The sequence below is a fragment of the Trachemys scripta genome, chromosome 3 (genome assembly GCF_013100865.1).
Source record: "Trachemys scripta elegans isolate TJP31775 chromosome 3, CAS_Tse_1.0, whole genome shotgun sequence".
NCBI classification, from domain to species: domain Eukaryota; kingdom Metazoa; phylum Chordata; order Testudines; family Emydidae; genus Trachemys; species Trachemys scripta.
Window position 1 is genome coordinate 34,499,540 of NC_048300.1, and position 23,768 is coordinate 34,523,307.

At 48.7% G+C, this 23,768-nt stretch overlaps 1 protein-coding gene across 1 annotated transcript in view; it reads left to right on the forward strand.

Annotated features, from left to right (window-relative positions):
• The first annotated feature begins 1,615 nt into the window (after positions 1-1,615).
• Positions 1,616-23,768, forward strand: part of SRBD1 (S1 RNA binding domain 1) — a 232,938-nt gene continuing 210,785 nt past the window's right edge. The window contains exons 1-2 of the mRNA XM_034764426.1: positions 1,616-1,756; positions 4,050-4,210. The gene's annotated coding sequence lies outside the window, so the exon portion shown is untranslated. The remainder of the gene's footprint in view (positions 1,757-4,049; positions 4,211-23,768) is intronic.

The following is a 23,768-nucleotide window of genomic DNA, read 5'->3' on the forward strand; positions in this document are numbered from 1 at the left end:
AGAAGAGAGCGGGGGGCGGAGAAGAGTGGGCCTGATCGGGGCCCCCCTGGAGTGTGGGCCTGGCTCCATGGAGCCAGTGGCTCCCTGGTAAATCCGCTACTGGGTGGGAAAGCTACAGGGTGATCTCCCACCTTTGTGCAGCCAGTGGCCTGTGCTCCCCACTGCCATGCTGGAGTCTCTGCATTTATATATTGACAAATAAAACTTGCAGAATTTTAAAATATTGTGCACAGAATTTTAAATTTTTTTGGTGCAGAATGCCCTCAGGAATAAGCTTCCTCACAGCTTGAGTTCCAGCTTTGTCTGTGTTGCTTAGGTGGAACTACAGCTGTACAGCACACAGAGACATATAGGGGCTGAATGCAAATATGAATCTTTCAGACATTGATTAGGTTAAGGCAGGGGTGGGCAATAATTTTCACAGGGGGACCACACCATGAATTTTGGTAAGTCATCACAGGCTGCACATTTCTACTATATTAATGGAGAGGGTGCAGGGTCTGGGAGGGAGTTTGGGTGCAGGAGTGGGCTCCAGGCTGGGGCAAGGGGTTGGGGTGCAGAAGGGAGTGCGGGGTCTGGGAGGGAGTTTGGGTGTAGGAGTGGGTTCTAACCTGGGGCAGGGATGTGGGAGGGGGTGCGAGGTACAGGCTCTGGCCAGGAGGCGCTTACCACAGGCAGCTTCCGGCTGGCAGAGCAGCAGGGCTCAGGCAGGCTGCCTGCTTGCTGTGGCCCCACGCTGCTCCCAGAAGTGGCCTGCTGCTGCTTGCACATCCCTTGGGGGGAGGTGAGGTAGTGGGTCTCCATGCGCTGGCCGCGTCCACAAGCGCAGCCTCTGCAGCTCCCATTGGCTGGTTTCTGCCCCGCTACTTGTGGGACTTTTAATGGCCCAGAGATCGTGAGGGGGCAGCCAAAGAGCCTGGTGGGCTGGACAGAAATGTTAGATGAGCTGGATCCAGCACGCGGGCCGTATTTTGCCCACCCCGGGCTAAGGTATGAATAAGGCTTTGCCAGCCCTGTCTATACTGAGCCACACTTTGCATAAACTATAGAACTGCAAATAAACTCATTCCACTCTTGAAGTAAATAACAATAGTGAGGTTAACAGGGGCTAGAAAAGGAGGATGCCAACTGGAATATGCTTGCTGAGGATAGGATTGTACTCGATACATAAAGACAGCATGGACAGGAGCTAGACTGGACCACGCTGAAAATGCTAAAGGGGGCCAGCTGGCCACACTGGTGAAGCAGGTATCCAGGCTGACTTTGGAGAGCGGTGAGTTCTCCTGGAACTTGCTCCCCGAGCCTTGCCCTATACAGCAGAGCTAGTACCGAATTTCCAATGCTTTTGCTTTAGAAAAGGAACGTTTGTTTTAAAGAGCATGTCCGGGAGAGGCGAGCTACGCCCCTCTAATGACAGCTCCTTGCAGCACAGTCCCTGCGAGCTGCTCCCGCGGCTGGCGGTAGTAGGGGCACAGCACAACAGCCACCCCCCGCCCGGAACTGCTGGCGGAGCCGCTAAGAACTCAGCGCTCAGCCCGCGCACCGGCCACGGGGCTCCCGGCAGCCGGGCCACGCTCGCCCCAGCCGCAGCCCCGGCCGCGGATTGGCGCCTGGCTTGTTCCTTCCGGGGCCGCTCGGCCGCCGCTTCCTGCTCCTCCCCTTGCGCGGCGGGACTAGGCCCGGCAGCCGCGGCCTGGTTGGCGGCCCCTTCAAACCCAGCTCCGGCTCCAGCCGCCGCCAGCAGCAAGGGGGACCGGTGCGTGAGCTCCCCGCGCCGTGCCCGGGCCGGGAGAGGGCAGCGGGGCGTGCGCGGGGCAGAGGGGAGCGGGCTGGCGCTGCCGCCGGGCGGCGGGGAAGGGTCCGATGCAGGGGGTTGGTTGGAGGGGGCTGCTGGCCTCTTACCCCCGTGACTGCAGAGGGGAAGAAAGTCTCCGATGGAAACAGCCCTTCCCCCGAGTGGGGGCTCCGCGCTGCTGGGGACAGGGGACCCCATGCTGCGCTGACTCCGGGTTCCGGGGCGCAGAGCACTGGCAGCCCGCAGCGGCTCGGAGCGGAGCGGGGAGCCCCCTCTGTGACACTGCGGGAGGGTAGGGGATACCTGGGAGTGGTTAACGGGAGTGTGGATTAAAACGGCCTGGGCCCCCCTCACCCGACAGCGAAAAATCTGTTCTCGCCCCTGGGCCAGCCGGAAAACCTTTCTGATGATGGGGCAACGGTTGCTGTTTACTCGCAATCACACACTTAACAATAATGAAAAATGAATTTTGTTATTGGCATGACAAGCTGTGCAGTGGTTACCAACATGCAAAAAGACACACTGCTCGTTTATCGCTAAGTGAAATGCAAGCCACTAAATTAAACTAATTGAAAGGGGACTTTAGTGCATAAACCTAGGGTCTATACCTTACTCTGCTACTTGAGGAAGTCATTTGCCTCTCTCTGCCTCAGTTTCCCCATCTGTTAAATGGGAATGATAATATTGACCTCCCTTGTAAAGTGCTTTGAGATCTATGGACAAAAAGTGCTATATACAAACTAGGAGGTGGTAAATATTTGTCCAGCTTTGGACTTCATTGTGTTTGAGGTATTATCCTCTGTCCACTTTTCAATTGTTACTATCCTTCTTCTCATTCAGTGACAGGTTCCTACATAGTATGGGGCTATATCTCCCTGTCACATGGAGGAGTGGGGTCATGGGGGGTGGTTTAGGAGAGTACTTATTACAAAGTTCACTGCCCTGATGCACAGCTAAGAATCTGTTCTCACTCCTGGCCTAGCCAGGAGTACTTTCTGATGATGCAAAAACAATGAGGAGTCCTTGTGGCACCTTAGAGACTAGCAAATTTATTTGGGCATAAGCTTTCATGGGCTAGAACCCACTTCATCAGATGTATGGAGTGGAAAATACAGGAGCAGGTATAAATACACGAAAGGATGGGAGTTGAGGTCCCTAGTGTGAGGTCAGTCTAATGAGACTATTCAATTAACAGCAGGATAACAAGGGAGGAAAAATAACTTTTGAAGTGGTAATGAGTGTAGCCCATTTCAGACAGTTGACAAGAAGGTGTGAGTAGGGGGAAATTAGGTTTAGGTTTTGTAATGACCCAACCACTCCCAGTCTTTATTCAGGCCTAATCTGATGGTGTCCAGTTTGCAAATGAATTCCAGTTCTACAGTTTCACATTGGAATCTGTGTAGCAACAATTGCTGTTTAACCCCAGCCATGCATATACCCTGTTTCCCCGAAAATAAGACATCCTCCGAAAATAAGGCCTACTTACAGTTTTGCCTCTCGTTGTAATATAAGGCATCCCCCCGATAATAAGACCTCCCCGATAATAAGGCATCCACCGATGTGTACCGTATTCTTCTTCATTGAAAAATAAGACATCCCCTGAAAATAAGACCTAGCGCATCTTTGGGAGCAAAAATTAATATAAGACACTGTCTTATTTTCGGGGAAACAGGGTAGCAACAGTAATGCAAAGTGAATTTTATTATTGGCATGACAAGTTGTGCATGCTCTTTGCTCACAGCTACTGGGAGCAAATTCGGGGGCGGGGAGGAAGGGAGCATATTCTGTGTCACACTGGCATTCTGCCCTTCCAGCGGTGTTTCCTTCCCAGCTCCTGGGAACCTCTGTCTCTCCCTATCCAGCAAGTTTTGGGTGCTCTTTAGCTGTTCACCCCACCCTATGGGCTGGTCTACACTGCGGGGCGGGGGTCGATGTAAGATACGTCGACTTCAGCTACGCTATTCCTGTAGCTGAAGTTGCGTATCTTATTTTGACTTACCTCCCGTCCTCACGGCGCGGGATCGACGGCCGCGGCTCCCCTGTCGACTCCGCTACCGCCGCTCGCCCTGGTGGAATTCCGGAATCGACGGGAGCGTGTTCGGGGATCGATATATCGTGTCTAGACGAGACATGATCTATTGATCCCCGATAGATTGATTATTACCCGCCGATTCGGTGGGTAGTCTGGACGTACCCTATATATCTGTCCTGTTCTCGCCAGCTGTGTAACCCTCATCTCTCTCTCTCCCTCTAGCTGGTACTGGGGCCCTCCAGATTTGTACTTCTCATTTTGCCCCCAAGCACCTTTGGCTTGTTTTCTCTAGTGGCGTTTGCGTACCCTGGCTATCTATTCCTCCAGCTTATGTGTGCAAAGTTGCTGGCAGTTTTGCAGGACCTGGCCCTAGGAGGACTCTGGTAAGTTTACTCCCCCCCTCCCACCCCCTGAAGTCTAATTTTTAATGGTCCAAAAATGGAATGGCCAGGAAAACCTGACAGCACAGATAGTAGAACAAAGTTTTCTAGCAGCAGTAGTGTGAGTCGTGTCTTCTGCTTGTTGTTGGCTGTATGGTCCTCACACCTCTGAGTTTCTCTTCCCACAGCTTCTTCCCACGCTGACGCTGGAATGCAATGGAGTTGCCTTAAAATGATGAAAGTAAATGGCAGCAATTATACGTATGGTGTAGAACTAGACTATTTTGTTGGTATTAACAATGTGGTAAAAAATTGCGCCCCCCTCCCCCTTACAGAATCCATGTTTTTTTTTCCAGGTATTGTAACAACCTGCTACTCAGCTCTTGCTATGTCAGTTAAAGTTTGTTTTGGGGCTGTCTTGGGTAAACTTAAAACTCCTCTCCTCAAAGCCCAGTCACTAAATGTTGCTATCATTAATATTTTGTTGCCTTCCCTGCTGTACAGGCAGGATGACTGTTGAATTCTGTTTGTTGAGGATTAGCAAAGAGCTTCCTGTATGGGCAGACCTGCAAAATAGTGCCCCTTGTAGGGAAAATATCATTTTGGATTAACTGGAAGACAGTTTAAAACATCTCCCTCTTTGCTGGTGAAGGATTTTGGTATGATTGTTTCAATGAGAAAAAATATCATTCACCTTGGTTTTTGAAAATGTCATGGTTTCAAACTGAGACAGTCCAGCAAAGTGTAAGGTGCAAAATCCAATTACTAACAGATTTTCTTTGTTTTTTCCCCTTTAAAATTTCCTGGGAAATTAACTGCCAAAACATATGCAACATCAAGGTTATGAGATCTAGGACTCAAAAGTCAGGACATTTCAAAATATGAGGTTGTGGTAGTTAAGTTAACTTGACCATGTTGCAGAAATGTAATACTTTCCATAACTCCTAACTCTGGTTAAATGTGAACCTTAGTGTGTTACTGTTTGTTAGAATATACCATATAAAATATACAGGATGTTAACATTGCAAGGGCAACCTTTGGGTTTGGAATTCTTGACTATATTATACTAAGATAACAAGACTTAGCATTGCATTAATGCTAGCTTTTTGCTTTTAATCATTTCTAAATTCATGTAAGTTTAGCCACTGGAAGTTGATTTTCCATCATACAACAAGCAACTGAATGACACAAGGAGCATTTCCTTTAGGTTCACACGTGATTGACTTGGCTCTAGTCCTGCCATACCTAAAAAAATATTTTCTCAACCCTTTTGGAGTCACAGAATCGTAGGACTGGAAGGGACCTCGAGGGATCCTCCAGTCCAGTCCCTTGGACTTAAAGCAGGACTAAGTATTATCTAGGCCATCCCTGACCGGTGTTTGTCTAGCCTGCTCTTAAAAATCTCCCATGATTGAGATTCCACAACCTCCCTAGGCAATTTATTCGAGTGCTTAACCACCCTGACAGTTAGAAGTTTTTCCTAATGTCTAACCTAAACCGCCCTTGCTGCAATTTAAGTCCATTGCTTCTTGTCCTATCTTCAGAGGTTAAGGAGAGTAATTTTTCTCCCTTCTCCTTATAACAACCTTTTATGTAGTTAAAAACGGTTATTATGTCCCCTCTTAGTCTTCTCCAGATGAAAGAAATCCAATGTTTTCAATCTTCCCTCATAGGTCAGTGCGGAATAGAGCGGAAGAATTACTTATGTCTTGCTTACAACACTCCTGCTAGTACATCCCAAAATTATATTCAAATTTTTTTGCAACAGTGTTACATTATCTTTGTAACATAATGAGGCCCCAAAGGCCAATCCTGCTTATGGTCCACACGCCTTCACTCCTCCTCTCCTGCATCCCAGTTCTATCTGTGAGTGTGCCTGTGTGTGCATGTTTGGGGGAGAAAAGGTGCATTAGGTTTTCAGGCCATAAGCCGAGCTCCAGGTGTGCAATCACTTCTTCTCAGTATGCTTTGCATGAACTGAGTTAAGATATCATTGATCATAAGTAGTTATGAAGGACTAAAAGAATGTGCCACTCTCTGTGTTGTATGCCACAGATTTGAATTCCAGCATTTATCTACATGCATTCCAGGTATATTCATTGTGTTATGTGCAGCTGTATTGAATGGAGGAGGGTTGGGTGGAGTAGCATGGCAGAGTGGTGACTGTGATATGAAGAGACGTGTATGAGTACCTTGAGAGAGCAAGTATGCCTCATGGTAGTACTGAGTATTGTAGGCTATGTTTGCGGAGGTGAACACAAGTGTCTTCTTATCATTGGGATTGTCAGCAGTCTGGTCTCCAGTGCTTAGTGAGGGTAAGTGAAGGAAATATCTCAGAAGAAATGCTCTGGGCAAGTATGGAGGGGAGGTAACATTTTGCAAGTCTGGTGTGGTTTGTGTAGATTAGGCTCAGTGTTTGAGTGTAGGCCATGTGTAGGTCACTGCTGTTTGCTATACCTGACCTAAACCCAGTGTAACTCACATCAGCTCAGTGTACTGTGTACCCCTCTGGAGATGGGTTGGCTGCAGAGGTTGATGAACGTTTGCAGACTTGGCTTAAAGAGATGGGTCTTTTAGTTCAGGCAGTAGAGACTCATTGAATAAAATACAGAGGTTCCTTGTTGCTGATGACCCCTGCCCCCAGTGCGTGGCACTACACTAAGTTTTGCCTTAGTAAAGAGAGGATGTTAAAATTTGTCCTCCGAGTGTTCACGTGCTCTATTCCACAAGTATTCTGTAACATCTTTGAGGGTAGAGTGCTAGTACATTTGTTGTTGGTGTGCTGGGGCATCGCTCACAGGGGGCAGGATTGATTTTGCATTGCGGGGGTGGCATGTGACTTAATTCTTTCATTTCCCTTGTTTTCAGAGGTTTAAATTTAGCTCATCTGGAAGGTCCACTGAGGAGTCTTAAATCTGCATTAACAAAGTTTTGGCGGATTTAATCCACTTTATTTAAAAAAGTTTCAAGGCTAAATCATTTTTAACACCTGTGTTCTAGATTAGGTCGAGATTTAGGTCCCGATTCTCATCTCACTTGCAGTATGAATCAAACAAAATTCCATGGAAACTGAATTGCACCCTTATTAAACTAGTATAAGAGGCAAATCTGATCCATAGACTAATGCACAGGTGGTGGATGGTTAAACTTTAAAGTGAAATTTAGCAAAATCAAAAAAGTGAAAATAGTTTTGTTCCATCTTTTTTAGTGTTATTAGCTTCTTAAATTATTTGCTTGTGTTTAAAATGTATGGATTATGGCATCTGCATGGCATTTCAGATTAAATGGTGTAAAAATTCAGATTTTTGTTAAAGGTCACCGCCCCCTTTCAGTATGTCTGGGAATAGCAAGAGAGACAAGGTGGGTGAGGTAATATCTTTTATTGGACAAACTTGTGTTGGAGAGAGACAAGCTTTCGAGCCATATAGAGCTAGCTCTTCTTCAGATCTGGGGAAAAAAAAGAACGAGGAGTACTTGTGGCACTTTAGAGACTAACAAATTTAGTTGGGTATAAGCTTTCATGGGCTAAAACCCCCTTTAGCCCACAAAAGCTCATTCCCAAATAAATGCGTTAGTATCTAAGGTGCCACAAGTACTCCTCGTTCTTTTTGCTGATACAGATTAACCACTCTGAGGGCTTGACTACACTGGCGCTTTACAGCGCTGCAACTTTCTCGCTCAGGGGTGTGAAAAAACACCCCCCTGAGCGCAGCAAGTTACAGCGCTGTAAAGCGCCAGTGTAAACAGTGCCCTGTAAACTAATCCCCTCGTGGAGGTGGAGTACCTGCAGCGCTGGGAGCGGTCGCACTTCAAAGCGCTGCTGTGGGAGCGCTCCTGGGGCAGTTCTTTGAAGTTTTGAGTGTAGCCAGGGCCTGAGATCTGGGAAAGGTATTCCAAACATCACAGCTAAATGCAAGGTGGAACACATTGTTTAGCATAAGTACTTAGCACATATTCTAAGGGGCTATTCAAAGTAGAGTGGCCCATTAACACCTCTGCAGTCAAAAGACAAACAGAGGAGGCTAATGGGTTACTGATTGCTGTAATAAGCCATAAATCCAGTATCTCTGTTCAGTCCATGATTTTTCCTGTCTAGCAGAGTTAAATATCAAAGGGGTAGCCGTGTTAGTCTGGATCTGTAAAAAGCAACAGAGAGTGCTGTGGCACCTTTAAGACTAACAGAGGTATTGGAGCATAAGCTTTTGTGGGTGAATGCCCACTTCGTCGGATGCATGTAATGGAAATTTCCAGGGGCAGGTATATATGCTGGCAAGAATCAGTCTGGAGATAATGAGGTTAGTTCAATCAGGGAGGGTGAGGTCCTCTGCTAGCAGTTGAAGTGTGAACACCAAGGGAGGAGAAACTGCTTCTGTAGTTGGCTAGCCATTCACAGTCTTTGTTTAATTCTGATCTGATGGTGTCAAATTTGCAAATGAACTGGAGCTCAGCAGTTTCTCTTTGGAGTCTGGGCCTGAAGTTTTTTTTTGCTGTAAGATGGCTACCTTTACGTCTGTTATTGTGTGGCCAGGGAGGTTGAAGTGTTCTCCTACAGGTTTTTGTATATTGCCATTCCTGATATCTGACTTGAGTTATGAATTTAAGCTCCCAGGCTCATCTTTTGAAAATGTTGGGCAGGTTTCCTTTGAGGATGAGAACTGATAGGTCAGATATAGAGTGATTTCTCTGTGAAAAGTGTTCACTATTTTTGGTCTTTTATAATTTTCCTGTCTGAGTTCATTCGAGAGTGTAGTGATTGTCCGGATTCATACACGTAGTTGTTGTTGGGGCATTTAGTGCACTGGATGAGGTACACCACATGTTGTGATAGGCATGTGTTAGATCTATAGATTTTGAAAGTTGTGTTGTGAGGGGTGTTGATCATTGTAACAGTGGAGATATGTGTGTAGGTTCTGCATCTGTTTTTGCATCTGCTTTTAGTTGGTGTGTCCTGGTTTGTGAGGAGCTTGCTTCTGATGATGAGCTTGGAGAGGTTGGGGGATTGTTTGAAGGCCAGAAGAGGGGGTTCAGGAAAGATTTATTTCAGGATGGAGTCTCCTTTGAGTATGGGTTGTAGTTGTTTGATGATACCCCCTCTGGGTTCCAGTGTGGGGTGGTAGGTGACAACTAGAGATGTGCAGTCAGAGAGGGTTTTATTTCTGTATTGAAGCAGGGTGTCTCGGGGTATTTGGGTGGCCGGTTGCAATCAATTTATCTGGTGGAGTGTCCTTTTTCTTGAAGTCAGGTTTAAGTGACTTAAGATGCATATCCCAGACTTTCTCCTTGGAGCATATTCAATGGTATCTGAGTGCCTGGCTATAGATAACAGATTTCTTGGGGTGTTTGGGGTGGTTCCTGGATCTATGAAGGTAGGTGTGATGATCCATGGGTTTCTGGTATATAATAATTGTCTGTAGGGTTCCATTTTTGAAGCTGATTGTGGTGTCTAGGAAGTTGATACTAGTGTGGGAGTATTCCAGAAAGAGTTTAATGGACCAGTGGTGGGTGTTGAAGTTGTATTGGAAATCTATGAGGGAGTTTAAGCTGTCAGTCCAGAGAATGAAAATATTATCTATGCTAAACAATCTGTTCTACTTTGCATTTAGCTGTGATGTTTGGAGTACTTTTCCCAGACCTGAAGAAGAGCTCTGTGTGGTTCAAAAGTGTCTGTCTTTCTCTCTCTCTCCAACAGAAGCTGGTTCAATAAAAGATATTACCTCACCCACCTTGCCTCTCTAATATCCCGGGACTGACATGGTTGTATCTACACTGGGAATAGCAAAACATTTACTCTTTTGACTATTATTAAAAAAGTAAAAAGTAATATTCTGAGAGACAGATATGATGTCATGATATTGCAATGTAGCATCATTGTATCATGCTGTGATTAGGGAGATGGAAGTATTTTTTTTGTCCTGCATTTTATAAACACCAGCAGACTAACTAGCTGAGCTGGCAATGTAGAGAGCAGAGTGGCAATCCATGCACTTCATCCCACCATGTACTCCTGTGCCTGCCTTGCCCCTGCCCCCACTAGGGCTATTGCATCATTCCTGCCCGGCCTTCAGATTTCCAGTTAAGCTCATCATGAAAGAGTGTCTCTAGCATCTATTTATAGGCAAGGGAAAACTTGAGGCACAAAAGGTTTTAAACAGAGTCCTGAATAAATTGAACCCACTCAGACCCAAGTATCTGCCTTCCACAGATGCTGCCTGGGGCAGCACATTGTAAGGGGCGGCATTCTGACCAATTTTGGGGTGGGCAGCCCAGCCCTGCAGGGGCACGAACTAGCGATCCCCGCCACTCCCCGCCACCTGCATCAGCCTCTGCCTCCCGCACTACTCTGAGCCTGGCCTCGCTGAGCCGCCTTTAAAGGAGCAGCTGAGCCAGCACCTCCTGCAGCCCCTGGGGGCTCTGCCTGCCCGGCCGGGAGAGGCACCCCAAGGCTGGAGGGCCCAAGCACTGCCTTCCACAGATTCATAGATTCATAGATTCTAGGACTGGAAGGGACCTCGAGAGGTCATCGAGTCCAGTCCCCTGCCCGCATGGCAGGACCAAATACTGTCTAGATCATCCCTGATAGACATTTATCTAACCTACTCTTAAATATCTCCAGAGATGGAGATTCCACAACCTCCCTAGGCAATTTATTCCAGTGTTTAACCACCCTGACAGTTAGGAACTTTTTTCTAATGTCCAACCTAGACCTCCCTTGCTGAAGAAACTGCAAACTCCCCCTGCTCTGCAGAAGACCAGCCTGATCAGCAGGGTTGAGACCCTGCTCACCTGGGTTTCTCTGCCTCTTACTACTGAAGAAACTGCAGCAAGGGAGGTCTAGGTTGGACATTAGGAAAAAGTTCCTAACTGTCAGGGTGGTTAAACACTGGAATAAATTGCCTAGGGAGGTTGTGGAATCTCCATCTCTGGAGATATTTAAGAGTAGGTTAGATAAATGTCTATCAGGGATGGTCTAGACAGTATTTGGTCCTGCCATGCGGGCAGGGGACTGGACTCGATGACCTCTCGAGGTCCCTTCCAGTCCTAGAATCTATGAATCTGTGGAAGGCAGTGCTTGGGTTTGGTGATTAAGCATTTGAATGGCAGTTTTTTAAACCATTGTTAAAGGGCCTGTCTTCTCAGTGACACATTTCCTGAAGGGGGGGAATACAACATCTCTCCGACTGTTGCTATGTATGTCTGAATCTGGAGAAACCTGGGCTGGAAAATGGGGTGTGCAATCTTGGATTGGAAATGAGGTACACCAGCTCTCTTTCTCTGGATAGAGCAGAGCAAGGTTGTTACACAGACCAAGGAGCTCAGAGAAGGAAATTGCTTAGGAAAACATTACATGTCTCATTTCTCCTCTGTAACTAAGCTAAGTGACGTTGCCTTTCTGGGTCCTGTAAAATATTCAGAGGAGATATGCTATGTGAACTGTTTCTTCTGTTTTCATCTGATTCTCTCTTAATTTTTATTTTTTAAGGAAGCTACTGTTGTGTGGGTGTTTCACACATTCTGCCCTTAAGGAGAGCAAAATACTTTCACCTTGAAGGGGAGATATGGAAGCATAGGTGCTCCAGGTGCTTAGCACCCACTGGCAATAGAGCTGCAGCCCCAGCCAGGGATCAATAGTTCCTGGGCAGCCCTGCCCCCACTGATCAGCTAGTAGACAGCTATGTTAATTGCCTAGCAGCTGTTCAACTTTTGTGGTCCCTGGTCTTGCTGCAGCTGGGGCCCCTCTTCCAGCAGCCTCAGGGAGCAGCTCCACTGCTCCAGCCAGGGTTAGGGGTGGGCGATGGGGGGGAGCACAGGCTGGGCTCCCTCTGCTCTGCAGAAGACCAGCCTGATCAGCAGCGGTGAGACCCTGCTCACCTGGGTTTCTCTGCCTCTTACTACTTTTTAAACATACTTGGGGCTCAAACTATGGTCTGATCCTGATATTACTCTCTTGGGATCAATCGTGGATAATTTTCACCACCCACTTCCCTTTTGGGGAAGCAATAATTAAAAAGCTATTCAAGGACTGGGGTAGAATTTATGGTGCAAATTTAGGTCATTTGATCAAGAGGTTCCCAATGTATGTCCTTCCCCTGCATTATGAGCTTCTTTTAATTTTCAAAGTATTCAAAAATCCACATGCATATTGAGATTATCAATGCCACAACAGGGGCAATGGTACAAGTTTGAAATAATTTGGTTCAGGTGTTCCTCAGATACTATCTCCCCCCAATAAGAAGAAAATTTTAATATTCCAGTTGCTCTAAAACTGACATGCATAGTGAGATTACCTTGAACAATGGTATTCCTCAACTGAAACTGAGGTAGAGGGGAACTTCCATTGAGATGAATGGGTCATTTCACACTACCCAGAGCTATGGTGTTAGACTATTCATCTCTCTGGAGCAGGGGTCCCCAACGTGGTGCCCGCGGGCACCATGGCGCCCACCGGGGTGTCTAAGTGCGCCCACGTACTGACCAGCGGACAAGCATCCACTGAAATGCTGCCGAGAAGCAGCGTCATCCAAGTCATCCTATTTTCGGCGTTTTTTCGGCGGCGACGCCTCTGGATGACGCTGCTTTGCGGTGGCATTTCAGCAGCAACGCCTATTGATGTTGCCGCATGTCGGTGGCATTTTGGGGGATGCTCATCTGCTGCCACGGTCTTCTGTGGCTCGTTGTCTGGTGCCCACCAGACAAAACAAGGTTGGGGACCGCTGCTCTGGAGCATCCTAATTCATCTGAGCACACCCCACTGAGGTGAATGGGCCATTCCACACATCAACAGTACTCCTGTACTTCTGAGGGCTGTGCAGACCCCCTTCCTTTACACTAGCTCCCTGAAGTAGATACAATGTCTGGGGCTTCCTGCTATTCCTCTTGCTGCCTCCAGCTGGTAGATGTGCTCCTCACAGCCCATCAGTTACCATCCTCCTTTCTTCCTGTGGCTTGTCCAGCCCTACCCAGGGCATGGTGGGGCCAGGCGGAGGGCAGAGCTGGTAGCTAAAGTGGCAGATCATTCCCATCCCACAGGTGCCCTCCAATCATCCCACCTCACTAACACCTCTTCCTCAAGAAACAAGGGAAATTAACTGTCCAAAAACATGGTTAAGGCAGGTGTTGTTTACACAACAGCACCTTTGCCAGTATAGCTATGCCCGCTAGACTCACCCCTGCTTAGTACCCTCTTCAACTCAAGAAGTGTGTTTCATATTCTTGGTTGCACTGCCAGTGTGACATGCCTTCTCTGGCTTGTCAGATTGGGTTTATATCTACTGTTGAATCACAGCGCCACTCATTAGACTGATTCCCAGGCTGCTGAACCATCTATGGTACATTGTATAAAATTAATGAAACTCCATTGATTTCATTGGGGTTATTCCTGATTTACACTGCTACAAGTGAGGAGAGAATCAGGCATAGTCACTGACTCTGTGGGTGCTCCAGGGCTCAAGCACCCATGGAAAAAAATAGTGAGGGTGGTCAACACCCACAGCTGTTCAGCTGGGCTGCCGTTCAGCTGTTCGGCAGCTGGCATGGGTCCTCGGAACGGGCGGAACGGGAGCAGGAAGAGGTGGAGTGAGGGTGGGCCTTGAGGGAGGGGTGGAGCAGGGACAGGAAGAGGCAGAGTGAGGGCAGGGCCTCGAGGGAGGGGTGGAATAGGGCGGGGCATTGGGGCAGAGTGGGGGGTGAAGCACCCACCGGGAAAAATAAAAGTCAGCGCCTATGTATGGAAGGTAAAACAGGGTGTCTGGAGCCTAAGCCCCCATGTGTAGTCTCTGCCTACAGAGCATGCATATAGGGGTCCTCTCCTACTTATGGCAATTACAACAATGGGATTTTTTCCTGTACTCAGTCAATTTTGGGTTTGATTAATGTTCTGTAAGCTAGTCTTACAAGACACCAGAGAGACCCATCCAAATAAGAGCAGAACTTGGCAGCAAACCATGAACAGCTCTATCAAGCAGTCAACATGACAAGCATTTCAGATGCCCCAGCTTTGGAGTGTCTACAGTTGATGTGTGGTTGTGTCTTGAATCTTCCTGTCTCACTTCCATTATCATCTTCCTGGAAATTATAATTTTTCATACAGACTTCGGGCATGTCTACACTAGAGTCTTAAATTGACTTATGTTAGGTCAACTTACAGGGTATGTCCACACTACCCTCCTTCTGTCAGTGGTGCACGTCCTCCCTAGTGGCTGAAGAGGAGCCATGTGGGGGGCTGAGAGCAAGTTTTGGTTCAAGGCTTTGTTTAAGATGGCCTTTCCCACCCACCGTCTTCTTGCAAGATGGTGACTGACCCTCTCCTTAGGGCTTGTCTACACTGGCAAGTTTCTGCACAGTGAAGCAGCTTTTTGCGCTCAAACTGCAGATATGTACACACTGCCAAGACACTTCGTGTGCAGAAACCCCTCAGTTGCAGCACTGCAAAAAATCCACCTTGATGAGAGTCATAAGGCTACTTGCGCAGAGGCTTCAGCGCTCTATTGCCAGTGTAGACACTTGATTGCTTTCTGTGCTGTAATTGGCTTCCGGAGCTGTCCCATAATGCCTCAAGTGACCGCTCTGCTCATGGTTTTGAACTCGGCTGTCCTGAAGACATGGCCCCTCCCCTTTCAAAGCACTGTTTCTGACAGCTGTTGTGTGCTGTGCTGATCTACTCCAGGACACGAAGCAAACCATTAATGTGGAATGCTCACGCTGTTGAACATAGAGGCAGGGTGTGTGTGTGTGTGTGAGAGAGAGAGAGAGAGAGAGAGAGATTGCTGTGCGAGAGCCCAGGGAGGAAGGCGGGGGCTGATGTCGAGTTTTCCCCCCCCCCCGCGCCTCAGGACTGGTTGCTTCCTGCCGCTGTCTGAACTTACAAGACAGCATACTGACATACTCTCTGTCCCCCAAAACACACTGTCTCTCTCCCCCCTCCATACATACACACACAAACTCCTGTCACACACTGTCTCCCCCCCGTTCAGTTGAAAAGCAGCTGGCAATGTAGTAGGATGCCCATGGAACAATGGGATTGGGAAACCTGCATCATGTGATGCTGTGCCTGCCCGATGAGCCATTGCAAAGCACCCTGCGGCCAGTTGCAGAGTGGAATAGCTACCACAATGCACTGCTGTCTTTGCCATTGCAAGAGCTGCTAATGTGGATGCGCTCCAAAGTCACAAGGGGCACAATGTGGACACGCAACAGGGGTTTAATTACAGCGTTTTAATAAAAGTGATATAACTTGTGGCGCAGAAACTTACTAGTGTAGACATACCCTTAGTCAGGATCTCTCCAAGAGGCCTAAAGGTGCTGGTGCCTTTGTCTTGTTAGGTGAAAGAGAGACAACTTGCGGTTCTTTGCCACTTTCTTTTATAGTCCAGTGAACCTTTGAAGTGGATTCTTTTGAGGGTTACCCTTCAAAGTAAAGTTTATTCAAGCAGTAAAGAAGGAGACATGGGGTCTGGTGGTGAAGAAGGCTTCATGCTTCTTTTATTTTCTCCACTTCTGTTTGCTGAAATCCAAACTGTTCTTTCTGTTTCATACCATCTCCTCCTCTTGCCTTTCAAGGACCTATTTACTACTTATATGTAAATTGGGGTAAACTCACTTTCCTTCGTTGAAGATAGGCTTGTTTATCAGCTTTTGCCGAGGCAGGGCTTTCTGGTTTTGAACTTGTGCTAATAATGTCATCTGGGGGGAGTTCATAACTTTTCATATAATACTGATACATATATTTCACCATGATATTATTGACCAAGTTGTTAGCTTGCAAATGATACATCACAAGGCATATTTCATACAAAGATGATTACAATAGTGTGTAGGCTAGGGGTGGGCAAACTACGGCCCACAGGCCGGATCTGGCCCCTCAGGGCTTTGGATCTGTCCCACGGGATTGCCAGCCCCGTGGTGCCGCGGCCCCCACACCGCTCCCAGAAGCGGCCGGCACCACCTCCCTATGGCCCCAGGGTCGGGCAGAGGGCTCCGTGAGTGGCGCGGGGGCCAGGCCAAGGCCAATAGCGGATTTACCATGGCACCAGTGGTGCCATTGTGCTGGGCCCACGCTCCGAAGGGGCCCGGGCCGGCAGCTCTTCTCTGCTCCCCGCTCTCTCTGAAGTTTGGCGCTGCTGGCGCTGGGCTCCTCCTGCAGCAAGGTAGGCCCCTCCCCTGCCCCTCCCTGCCGCCGATCAGCTGTCTCCCAGCAGGAGGGAGGGGGAAGAGCTGAGCTCCAGCAAGCTCGCTGCTCCTGGGAGGAGGAGAGGCAGGGGTGGGACCTTGGGGAAGGGGGTGGAATTGGGGCATGCCCCTCCAGCCATAGGGGGCACCCACCAGTCAACTGTTTATGGGGCCCGTGGGGGCCTGCGAGCGATCAGCTGTTCGGCCGGGGCGGAGGGAGCGGGGGGGACGATCAGCAGTTTTTTTGCAGAGCCGGCAGTGGGAGCTGCCACCGATCAAGGAAGTATTTTTCCGGCTCTGAGTTGCTGATCAGTGTGGCCAGTGTAGTGTAATATACTACACCACCAGCCAATCAGCGAGGGGAACTCTGCTCCTGGAGCAGAGGCTGAGCGACCCCACAGGTGCAGCCCCGCCTCCTTCTCCTACCTGCTTCTTGTAGGCAGCAGGCGTGCTTTCTTTGGCTCTGCAGTGAGTAGCTCCCAACCTTGCGCTTCAACCTCTCACCCGACTAAAGGCAGCCAGTAGCACCAGAGGGAGGGATAGCTCAGTGGTTTGAGCATTGGCCTGCTAAACCCAGGGTTCTGAGTTGAGTCCTTGAGGGGGCCACTTAGGCATCTGGGGCAAAATCAGTACTTGGTCCTGCTAGTGAAGGCAGGGGGCTGGATTCAATGACCTTTCAGTTCTATGAGATAGGTATATTTCCATTTATTATTATTACATGTTTTGACAGAACAGTGGGTTTCAGCAAATCATAACTTTTCCCATGATACCTTACATGGCATGCTTTATATGAAATGTAAAAAATATATACAAATGATGAATATGGGGCTTACAGTGCACAGCACGCTGCTCCCCCGAGGTATAGAGCAATGGCTCTCAAACTTTTGTACTGGTGACCCCTTTCACATAGCAAGCCTCTGAGTGTGACCCCCCCCCTTATAAATTAAAAACACTTTTTATATATTTAACACCATTATAAATGCTGGAAACAAAGCGGGGCTTGTGGTGGAGGTTCACAGCTCGTGACCTCCCAAGTAATAACCTCGTGACTCCCTGAGGGGTCCCGACCCCCAGTCTGAGAAACCCTGGTATAGAGTGTCAGAGGGGTAGCCATGGTAGTCTGGATCTGTAAAAAGCAACAAAGAGTCCTGTGGAACCTTATAGACTAACAGAAGTATTGGAGCATAAGCTTTCGTGGGTGAATACTCACTTCCTCAGATGCATGTCTGGTATAGAGTGTCACAGCTAGAAACTCCAAGGCTTGGGACTTTTAAAAGGAGACTGGACAAAACATGCAGTAAGGATCAGCCTTGCATTCGCAGGGAGATGGTCTGAGCCAGGATGATCACAGAGGGCTTTTCCCCCTGTAACTTCTATAATTCTATCCCACTCTCCTGGGAGTACAAATTCTGGTACTAAAGACCTGGTGCCTGGATCCCATATTGCCTTGCACTGGAATTGGGAATTAGTGCCCTGACATGCAACTCCTCCTATTATGCCAGTGTAGATCCTGCTGTTAGTACAGCTATTTGCAGGTGCCCTTGTGTTTAGCTGTACCTTTGGACTCAGTCCCTGAGTGTATCCCCACTAAACTGAGAGCTAAACTGACACTACTATCCTGCTGTGTGGATCCCAGTGTGCTTGTACTGTGAATTTTTGGCATACACATGTGGCTATATTGATCTCTCTGTGCTGGTAGTGCTACTTCCTTGGTGTGATGATGACATTATGCTAAGATGAATCCTGAAAATAGTGTCCTGGTGTGATGGTGGTCACTCTGTGCTGTTCATGTGAATCTTGCATTTTTGTATGCTGTGTTGTTGTAGCCCTGTTGTTCCCAGGAAATTAGAGCGACAAGGTGGGTGAGGTAATATCTTTTGTTGGTGAGAGAGAGAGACAAGCTTTGGAGTTTCACAGAGTTCTTCTTCCTGAAGAAGAGTTCTGTGAAAGCTCAAAAGCTTGTCTCTCTCACCAACAGAAGCTGGTCCAATAAAATATATTACCTCACTCATCTTTTTTCTCTAATGTTTATAAATATGCTGAAAACAGCCTTCCCCAAACTGGCAAAGGTGCTCGGAGGAGGGGGCGGAGAGGAGCGAGCGGTGGGCGGGGGGAGGAGCGGAGTGGGGTGGGGCCTAGGGAGGGCACCCACCGGCAAAACCAAAGTCAGCACCTATGCCTCCAGCCCCCTGCCGTGAGTACCCCACGACCTGAGCCCACACACCCAGCCATTTGCCCTGACCCCTGCACTCCCCTCACGCCCTCCCCAGCCCCCTGCACCCTGCCACATACCCAGCCCCCCTATGTCCTGACTCCTGCACCCTCCCACATCCCCACCCCCACCCCGAGCACTAAATTGGAGCTCCTGCACCCCTCACACCGTTCTATTGTTAATAAAACCTGTGCAGCTATGTGCTGTGTCAAAGACAATTTCTGTGTTGATCTCCTGTCTTTTACAATCATTCCCCGGGGGGGCCCACAAATATGTTTGGTGCCAGGCCCACAAAAAGTTAATCCAGCCCTGGAGGGCAGGGAGGCAGGCAGGGAGCCTGCCCTGGCCCTGGTGCATGCCGCTGCCACCCTGGAGCCGATCCAGTTAAGCGGCGCTGGGCCGGAGCCTGTGCCCCTTCTGCACCCCGCCCCCCAACTCCCTGCCCTGAGCCCTCTGCTGCACCCCTGCCCTGAGCCCCTGCTGCACCCCGCACCCCTCCTGTACCCCAACCCCTAGCCCTGAGCTCCCTGCTGCACCCTGCACCCCAACCCCCTGCCCTGAGCCCCCTCCCGCATGCTGCACCCTCCCTGCACCTCTGCCCTGAGCTCCCTCCTGAAGTCTGCACACCAGCCGCCTTCTCTGAGTCCCCTCATACACCCCACACCCCTCCTCTGCCCCAACCCCTTGCCCTGAGCCCCTTCCTACACCCCCTCCCATACCCCGCACTCCCTCCCGCACCCTGCACTCCCTGCCCCAGCCCTGCATGCAATTTTCCCACCCAGATATGGCCTTCAGGCCAAAAAGTTTGCCCACCCCAGTGTAGGTGATGAATACACTTCTGTTTGGTCCAAACTAAACAGAGAAAGCATTTTCAACTGGATTAGGCTGAATCTTTTATTCAAATGTCCAGGTAACAGGATTTTTTGTATAGTGTAGATGAAGATATATGTGTAGTTGGTTCCACAGTGACTGACTGAAATCTAAAAATGTGTCTTCTTGCCTTCTGCTTTGCTAAATTCTTCTGATGGCTCTGGTCAGCCAGCTGTGCTCTGTACTGCACTTTGGGAGGAGTTCATATGACGGTCACTCTTTTCCCAAGTGCTGTATTAGAATTGGTTATCATTTGTATTACAGTAGAAACTAGGAATGCCAGTTTAAGGATCAGGCCCTCATTGTGCTATGCAGAACAGAAAAGTAGCTAAGAGACTGTTTCTGCCCCAGAGATCTTACATACTATTGGAACATTACTACCCTTAGGTGGTATTCACAAGAAAAGTGACATGCAAAGCCAGTTTTCACTTTAAACATCAGGTGAGGAAAAATGTATCAAAAGACTTGATGAGAGGTTAGAAACCTTAGCCAGAAGCTGAGAGACAGACACAGGTTGTACTCCAAGCCCAGTGCTGGGGTACCATAATGAAATTGGGCTCGAGGGAAGTGCTAAGCTTATCTAAGGGTATGTCTACACTGGCAGAGTTACAACGCCAGCAGTTACAGTGCTGCTCAGAGAGCGCAGAAGGGAAACTGCTGTTGTGTGTTCACACTGTCCGCTGCCTGTGCAATAGCATGTTCACACTTGTGGCACTTGCAGCGATATTCGGAGCGGTGCACTCTGGGCAGCTATCCCACAGAGCATCTCTTCCTCTTCTGCCGCTAAGAGTTGTGGGAAGGCGGAAGGGATCACGGGGCATCCTGGGTCCTGTCCCAATACCCCATGATTCATTGCTTTGCATCACAGCAATCCCTGTGCTTCCATCCACTTTTGGCACAATCTTTCAACGATTTGTGTACTGTGTGCTCTGCCTCTTCAGTCTGCAGGAATGGATCCCGAACTGTTGACCAATATGCTGCCCGATCTGACTAAAACTATTCCTTAAGCTACAAAGGCAAGAGGAGTGTTACATTGATCTTGTCATGCGTAGTAGTTACGACACGAGATCATGGAGGTGCTGACGACAGTGGAACACCGCTTTTGGGCGCTGGAAACAAGCTCTGAGTGGTGGGATCACATCGTCATGCACGTCTGGGATGATGAACAGTGGCAGCAGAACTTTCGGATGAGGAAAGCCACATTCATGGGACTGTGTGATGCGCTCGCCCCAGCCCTGCGGCGCAAGGACATGAGAATGAGAGCTGCCCTGCCATTGTAGAAGCATGTGGCGATTGCATTGTGCAAGCTGGAGATTGCATTGTGGAAGTGATTAGTTGCTAACTAGTTCGGAGTGGGAAAGTCGACTGTTGGACTTGTGTTGTTGGAAGTGTGCAGGGCCATTAATTGCATCCTGCTCCGAAAAAACGTGATTCTGGTCAACATACATGACATTATGGATGGCTTTGCACAAATGGGCTTCCCTAACTGCGGAGGGGCGATAGATGGCGTACACATTCCAATTCTGGCACCAGACCACCTAGCCACTGAGTACATTAATGGGAAGGGGTATTTCTCAGTGGTTCTCCAGGCGCTTGTGGATTACCAGGGGCATTTCACAAACATTAATGCAGGCTCGTCCGGAAAGGTCCATGACGGATGCATCTTTTGGAACACTGTCCCGTTCAGGAAGCTGCAAGCAGAGACTTTCTTCCCGGGCCAGAAGATCACCATAGGGGAAGTTGAAATGCCCATTGTGATCCTGGGAGACCCTGCCTACCGCTTAATGCTGTGGCTTATGAAGCCATACATGCGGCACCTTGACAGCAGCAAGGAGCTGTTCAACAACAGGCTGAGCAAGTGTAAAATGACTGTTGAGTGTGCTTTTGGCCGCTTAAAGGGCCGCTGGTGCTGCCTATATGTGCTGGACCTGGCTGATGACAATATACCTATGCTTATAGCTGCATGCTGTACACTCCATAATATTTGTGAAGGGAAGGGTGAAAGCTTCACTCAAGGATGGACTGCTGAGGCTCAGTGCCTGGAGACTGAATTTGAACAGCCAGAGACCAAGGCTATTAGAGGGGCACAGCATGGAGCCATAAGGATTAAGAGTGCCTTGAAGCAGCAAGTTGAAGCTGAAAGCCACTAATATTTGTTGCTATGCTTGGGAGTGCAGTGCTTGTAATGCTAGGAGGTGATTGTGATTGGTGCAGATGATGCAATATGAAGGTTTAAGATAATTGTCTGATGCTTTTCCAGGGCTTTCCAGGGCTATGTTTGCTTTCAATTAATAGAATAAAGATTGCTTTCAAATCAGCCCAATTCTTTTATTAAAAAACAACAGCTGGAGGAGAGAGACAAACAAATAAACACATCAGCACTAAGGGAGATTGGGGGAGGGGAAGGTCTCAGGAGGAGGTGGGGGACGGTTAAAGATTTGTGTATGTCCAGGGATCATATTCAACCTTCTCCTTTAGAGTACAATGAAGCGGGTACTGTACTTCAACAGAGCTAAACTGCAAAGGGATGGGTGTTGAGTGCAGTGGGTACTGGGATTCCACAGTGCTGGACTGTAATGGGGAAGGAGTGGAATGCCGCGGGTACAGACTGGTGCCAGGAGGTTCATAAGAGTGTGTTGGCGGTGTCTGGGGGGTGCACGGGAAAGTGTTTTGCGACTCCAGCTGCAGGGGAGGGCAGGCGCGTAGCTGCTCGGTTTGCAGTTCTAGTATCACCTGGCGTGTGTCTGCTTGGCGCTCCATAATGTTTAAGAGCTGCTCTGTGGCTTCATTCTGGCATGCCGCATTCTCCTTTTGGTCCCTCTTCTTGCTGTGACGTTCCCCTCTGCTGTTATCCAGACCGGTGATCTGCTAAGTCACTCCAATCCTTGACTCTGGGAGCCAGCCTTACCCTGCTCTGCTGTGAGAACCCCCACTCCTGGGCTGTTCACACACAGCCTCTGGCATGTAAGTTGCTCCCAGCTGCTTGCAGCCGAATGACACTAGCCAGTATCTCCGTTCCCAGATACAACCATAGGAACCCCCATCTTGCAGTGTCCAGTTATGCCTGCTGGACACTGCAAGCTTATATAAGTTCATCAATTTTCCAAAGAAATTTATATGTACCAGGCTTGTTATCCCAAGGAGAGTCTCTGATACGCTTCAAACCAAGCGCACTGCTTCAGGTAGAATAAACAAACAGATTTATTAACTATAAAGATAGGTTTTTAAGTGATTATAAGTCAAAGCGTAACAAGTCAGATTTAGTCAAATGAAATAAAAGCAAAACGGATTCTAAGCTGATCTTAACACTTTCAATGCCCTTACAAACTTAGATGCTTCTCACCACAGGCTGGCTGGTTGCCCTTCAGCCAGGCTCTCCCCTTTGATCAGCGCTTCAGTCACTTGGTGGTGGTGGTGACTGTAGATGTAGGTGGAAGAGAGAGGAAGAGCATGGCAAACGTCTCTTCCTTTTATCATGTTCTTTCCTCCCTCTTGGCTTTGCCCCCTCCTCCCCCCCCTTCAGAGTCAGATGAGCATTACTGAGGCCTTGGCTACACTTGCAAGTTACAGCGCTGTAAAGCCTCCCCCAGCGCTGTAACTCACTCCCCATCCACACTGGCAGGGCACTTGCAGCGCTGTATCTCCCTGGGTACACCGCTGCAGGTACTCCACATCTCCGAGAGGAATAACAGCTGCAGCGCAGTGGCTACGACTCACAGGTGTGAGTGTAAACGCTTGCAGCGCTGTACTAATCACCTTGTCAAGTGGCCAATCCTCTCCATTGTTGTGACTGGCTGCAGGAATGCGTAAGTGCCGGTTTCAAAGCTCATACTGCAGAGAAAAGCAAACAATTTGCAGCTTGCTTTGAGTGAGTAAACGAATGAGCAGGGGGCCGGGAGTTCGGAACTTGCAAAATAGAGAGCTGACATGCTCCAAAAAGCACTCTCTCTCCCCCCCACACTCCCTGTCACAATCCACCCCACCCCCCCGTTTTGAAAAGCATGTTGCAGCCACATGAATGCTGGGATAGCTGCCCATAATGCACCGCTCCCAACACAGCTGCAAATGTTACAGGTGTGCCACACCACCGCGCTGGCAGCTGTCAATGTGGACAGACTGCAGCGCTTTTCCCTACTCAGCTGTACAAAGACAGGTTTACCTCACAGCGCTGTACAGGCCTGAGTCTCTCCAAGAAAGGTTGAGCAATTCCCCTGGTGTGGGCTCATGCAGATGAGTCATTGCATTGTAGCTCCCTTGCTGGACAATGGCAGTTGATGGGTTGTTTGTTTGACACACCGCCCGGGCGTTGGTTAC